This window comes from Diuraphis noxia, unplaced genomic scaffold (assembly GCF_037042655.1).
Source record: "Diuraphis noxia isolate RWA-SAM2 unplaced genomic scaffold, SU_Dnox_SAM2 contig0005, whole genome shotgun sequence".
NCBI classification, from domain to species: domain Eukaryota; kingdom Metazoa; phylum Arthropoda; class Insecta; order Hemiptera; family Aphididae; genus Diuraphis; species Diuraphis noxia.
The window spans coordinates 13,911,728-13,917,758 of record NW_028301715.1 but is presented as its reverse complement, the minus strand read 5'-3'; positions in this window follow the sequence as shown (position 1 = coordinate 13,917,758).

The window sequence follows — 6,031 nt, the reverse complement described above, 5'->3', positions numbered from 1 at the left end:
ATTTGTCATAAGTATTATTTTAAACGAATCTATGGAAGTGGTTATACTGGTTATAGACAGATACAGGATCATCAATACTATACTACAATACCTATATAGTACAATAACGGTCATTTACTCATATATTTTATATATTTTTATTACATTGGAACACGTTTAAATAAATGTTGCAAGACAGCTTTATTTGTTATGTGTATAAAACTAGTTATACACTTATGATAATATAATATTGAATATACGTACCGAGTTGGTCTGGCTCATAATTTTTTCTACAAATCAAATAATTTTCAATGGGCCGCTATACAAGCAATTTTTTTCTTTTTACATTTTAGATTCTGAGTGGAGCGAAGAATGTATTGATTTTACCATGATGTATTTTTTTTTGTGTCTGTCATTACGTTTAGGGGCAGTAAAAGTGCTTCGATTTTCAACGTTTCTTGACATTAATACTTTAATAGAAAAAAAAACTAAAAAAGTTGAAAAATTAAAATGTCAGTAAACAGCTCAAACTAAACAAAACAATTTGAAAATCTTATCAAATATAGAAAATGCATATATAAACATTCAGTGAAAATTTCAAGTATCTACGGTAATTTTTTTAGTCTTACAGTTACACAAAAATAAGAAAATCGCTAAATGAGAAATCTAGTGAAAATCCAATGTTGTAAAAATTTAAATTTTAAACACTCATAAAAAAACTTAATATGACTTTCTGGTGGATAATTTTTTTATGACAAACGTTGAAAAACTTATAAGAAACCTTGTATTAAATTTTCAAATCTTAGATTTAAAAAGAACATTTTTTATGAATTTCTAGCTTTAAATAATTTGTTCGCTCCGCTCAGAATCTAAAATAAGGGAAAAACGGGATTTTGGTTTTTGATGTAACTTTAAAACAAATGATTAAAACAAATTTTCACCGAATGTTTATATAAGTATATTTTATCCACCATGCAATTTAAAAAAAAATTCGACTTAAGTTGAATTTTTTATAGGCGTATACAATTTTCGATCATTATTAGTTTTTTTTAAATTAATATCGATAAAAATTTATTTGTTCGGTAGAAAAGCTTGAAAATTTAAAACAAGGCTCCTAACATATTTTAATATTAATATGTAATGTTTGATAACTTAACAATTTTAATTTTTAAATAAGTATTTATAAAATATATCGGTAACGGTAAGTGTTGATATTAGTAACGTCTGAAGTTAATACGTACCTACTAACTACTATGAATCATTATTACTAATGTAGTCTATCTATAAATAGAATAACGGTAGTCGGTAGAAAAAACATTTCGTAACTTTCGTGCCAGTGTAAAATATCATATTAGGTGAAATTACATTTATTATTTAGTATTTAGTATAGAATTATATAATTACTTGTTTTTTTTAAAAATTAATGTCTTGAATTTTGAGTAATTCATTAATCATTATGAACATAATGCTCATTATATTGTTGTATATTATTATGCAAATTATTTTAAATGATATATAGCCATTGGCCCATTGAACAAAGCTTTGACTCTATCCATTGGAACATTTTTGAATATTTTGTATAATATATACAATAAGTATGTATATTTGTGGTCTTTACAAATATTTAAATATATATGTATAGTATAGTATAGCAATTATAATTATTGTTGGTATTTAACTATTTATGAATAACTTAAATGAGTACACGATGAGTTGGTCATAAATTCATAGCTTACATAATATAGAGGTAACACCCAGATAATTATAACCAAAAATTTAAATAACTTTTTATTCTACGCATCTATTCAAGTACTATAACCATTGTCCATTATTAGCATTAAAATAAGTTTGGTTGGGTAGGCGAATGTTTGAAAAAAAAAATCATAAGCAATCCAAATTATTACACTGATAGAAAACATAGAAAACTAGTAAGGTTTTCATTAACTACGATCACCAAAATATTTATAAACATTCAAAAATTAAGTATTGTTTAAGAAAATATTTACAAATGTAGATAGAAAATTATGTTTGACATTTTATAGAATGTAAATATAATGAAATGGATACTTTTTTTTCATCAGGTACCGAGGACCGGAAAAGGAACTATCCCGAGTAGCAATTCCGGTGTAGTCAATGTAAACGATGGTGAAACGGTCAGGCGCGGATTCAGTAGGGGGGTGAAGGGGGCGCCCCCCTCCCCATAAGCTGTGTTTTGTTTAGAAAAAATGCCCAGTAAAAAGAGTGCCGCGGTCGACGGGTAGTAGACAATTGTCAATTTGTATAGGCTTATTTTTGGCCTTATAATTTACTCGGTTATCAGAGCAATTCTTCCGTTTATATAGGTACGTGGTTATTCAGTGAAACGTCTTCTTTTCAACGGTGTATTCGGATTTGATTTTCGTTCATTTTTAACAAAGTAATGGTTATTTTTCCCAGAAAACTGTCGATGACGGCGACCACGACAATCATTGTATACATAAATATATTATATTTATATATTATAGATATAATATACAGTTGTAATCTTGTAAAGTTATAGTATAGTTTTATTTCAAATACTAAATAATAATAATAATAAGAATTAGGTTGACGTAATAAGTTCAGAGCTATTCTTGGAATTAGCGATAACGATAGTCGATGGACTACTTATTTTTGAACACAAATATGTGCGCTTGCCCACATATTATATTTTATTAGATATTTTATTTTGTATGTAAAATATTCGCCCCCCCCCCCTAATCTCGAGCTGGATCCGCGCCTGGCAAGGGTACAGTGCACAAGTGCACTGTGTTTTTGGTCAAAATGAATATCGCTTGTTTATTATACATGGGTTACACCTAGCCATTACCTTCAACTACTTTAATGTGCATAATTCATTAATCTTCAGACGTCGGGATCACCGGCTCCGGGCGGGGATCTTTCTTCCTCTTCTTTTGCGGACAGCATGCCTACGACCGTTCCGTAGAACAGCCTGAACGAACACATATATTAGGTCGGTTTCTCTGAGCACCACGGACTTCTCGATGAGGGAGCAGCTCGAACGTCGGGCCGCAAATGATTTAGGGCGAAGGTTGGCGGCAACGCTCGGTAGACGACCTAGCTGGGCGCTCAGTCGCTGATCGCGGAATCCGTCCTTGAAGGCGCACGCGATTGGTGTGTATCGGAAATGTCCAAACACTGGCAGCAGCGTGGGCGGGCGGCCCTCGGCATCCGGTTCAGGTACCACTGGAAGCATCCGTAGCCCTGCTCTGTCATGCAGAGGCGTACTCTGGTGTTTTTCAATGGGGGGGGGGGGGGGTTGGGTTGAACATTATGTTTTTTTGTCACTGGGACTTTGTCATCTTCTTTTTAAACATTTTGATAGATTATCAATATTGATGTATGATAGATATCTAATCTTACTTATCTTACTTACCTTAGATCATAAGATTACCTTGGAATAAGTTGACTAGGAACAAAAAATTGTGGAACAAAAGGTAGTGATCCGTTACTTACCTATCTAATCTTACAGTTCTTAACAGATGATGCAATCAGTCTTTGTATATAACATGTTGACATACAATTTAAAATAGATATATTTTGTTTATTTTTTCCCATTAAAAAAATTTTTTTTTAGATAATGTCTCCTGTGAGTTATATTATATACAAGCACGAACGCACAAGACTACATAGGTTAGTGAGGAGATCATGGGGGAGGTTCACCCCCCCCCCCCCCATGAGTACGCCCCTGGTGTCATGTAGAATGTCAGAGGCACTAACGGTACGGTCCTGCCTAACCATCTTCCTGTTATATCGGGAATAATGGCGTTTACGAAAATCGTGACTGTATTTTTGATATTTCTTATTTTCTGTAAGAAACTCACATCTTTTATGACATTATATTTTAGAAACCTCTTATTATCTATAAATCAAAAAAAAAGTATATTTATAATACCTATATAAATAGTACTAAATATGAACCAAGAAAATGTCAAGTATCTGAGGTTGTTTATTTTTGAATAACAACAGTATTTATATTTATATCGATTTTATTTTTTTTATTCTCTTGATTATTTTAAAAGTACTACTGAGAATCTATTACTTTTAATCCCCTTAAGTATCAATAGTTCTATTTTTCTACGAGATATTACACTTGAAGTTGAAGATTGAAGGAATTTCTAGTGTTTACGGCTCCAAAAAGTGATGATACTGATGATAGACTCATGAAACACCATTGTAAAACCAATACATTTGTGGCTCCAGCTCAAAATCTAAAATTCCAAAAATAAATACTAATTTTTATTCCAAAATATGAAAGACCCGCTAAGTTATGATGTATAGAAAATAGTTCATTCGATTGAATATTATGTATTGTACGTCGTCCTTTGTGAAATAAAATAATTAAAAAGTAAACATTTATCAGTTGTTTTAATTTTAGGATATCTAAACAGTATAACAAAATAATAAATAACTATTAAAAAAACACGAACTGTACATTAATACTTAGGTATGTAAAACTACACTAGTAAATGCACAACACATCCTTTTCCCATACAGTTAAGATTTAAAAATAATCACCAAGATAAAAATAGATAGAAAAATCTCGTAACAGTAAAAAAGTCGCAGAAAATTATCAACATTGATAACGTCATACTAAACATTTACTAGACCTTTCCTTCATTCAAAAATTAGCGAAATTTTTTTCTTCGTACATATTATATGTTTTACATTTAAATTATTCTTAACAATTGGTATATTATTTTTCTTGTTTAAACTGCAATGAATAATTGAATACTTTATGATTGGAAATGTACGTTTCAACTGAAAATATAATATACTGGTGATTCTTTTATCAAACAACACTCATTATTTCAAAAACTATTGAATTTTATTTCAAAATTTTGGAACCATCTTGCTCTAGAACTATATATTTTTTAAATATTTTCACACTTATATTTATCAGGTTAACCATTATCAACTTTTGATTTTCAAATGACAACCTATACTTAAAATTTGATAAACTAAGAAGGCTATTTTTTCAATGAATTTTCACATATAAATTTTCATTTTTTGTCAATCCGTTTACAAGATATAGCCTCCCAAAGTTGGGTGGTGTTTGTGTGTTATAGGTGTATGTTAGGTGGTATTTACACACAAACATCATATAAGTGTTGTTTGATAAAAGAATCACCCTGTATAGGTACTTCATGTACTTTATCGCTGTGTACTCATATAGCTGTCCATTTTTTCAAAATTGAGAACAAATTTCATTATTAATTAAATTTTACATTACAATGCATATAGATATAATATAATATACATTGTATGTTAGCATTAAGCTATATACCTATATTAAAGGTAATAGTGCCATAAATTTAGAATTTTAAATATGTTTCGAAATCCAATCAAATTTACAGTCTTTGATAAATAGAAATAAGTTATAAATTATTTGGGTTGTACAACAGTCAAATTTGTAACTTTTTTTGTCAGTGTCCTTTTTTCTTATGTAAAATTTTTCTGTGGGTATTTATTCCATAATTATTTGTAATTCTATATAAAACAGTTAAGAATATAATATGCAATAAGAAAGATTCAATAGGATTACTCATCAGATCAAAAGAGCCGTTTTTGGAGTAGAAGTTTTGGTATTTAGGTAAGATTAATGGGTTATAAAATTTACCTGTTTATATTAGATGTGACATCACAATATTGACAAACAAACTTAAAACAACTTATTCAGTATTTAAGTTGTCTAGAATCAGTAGAATCTTGAGGTTTGGGTTATGGTTTGTGAACATTTCAAAAATCAATAAAATAATTTTGAAAGGAACTAGTTAAAAAGGCGACATCGCAAAAGTCTTCAGTATCAAAAACTTGAATTCTTAACACCATTGTAAGTCAAAATAAAAATAAATGTGGTTTTGTTTTGTTACAAAATGTTCACAAAATCTTGGAAAAAATGTATGTTGACATCAGGGGTGCTAGAGTGACGTGTCTATACATATATATATATAATACATTGTTTATGAGTATAATATAAATACTTGTGAAACAATTAATTAATATCAGGAAA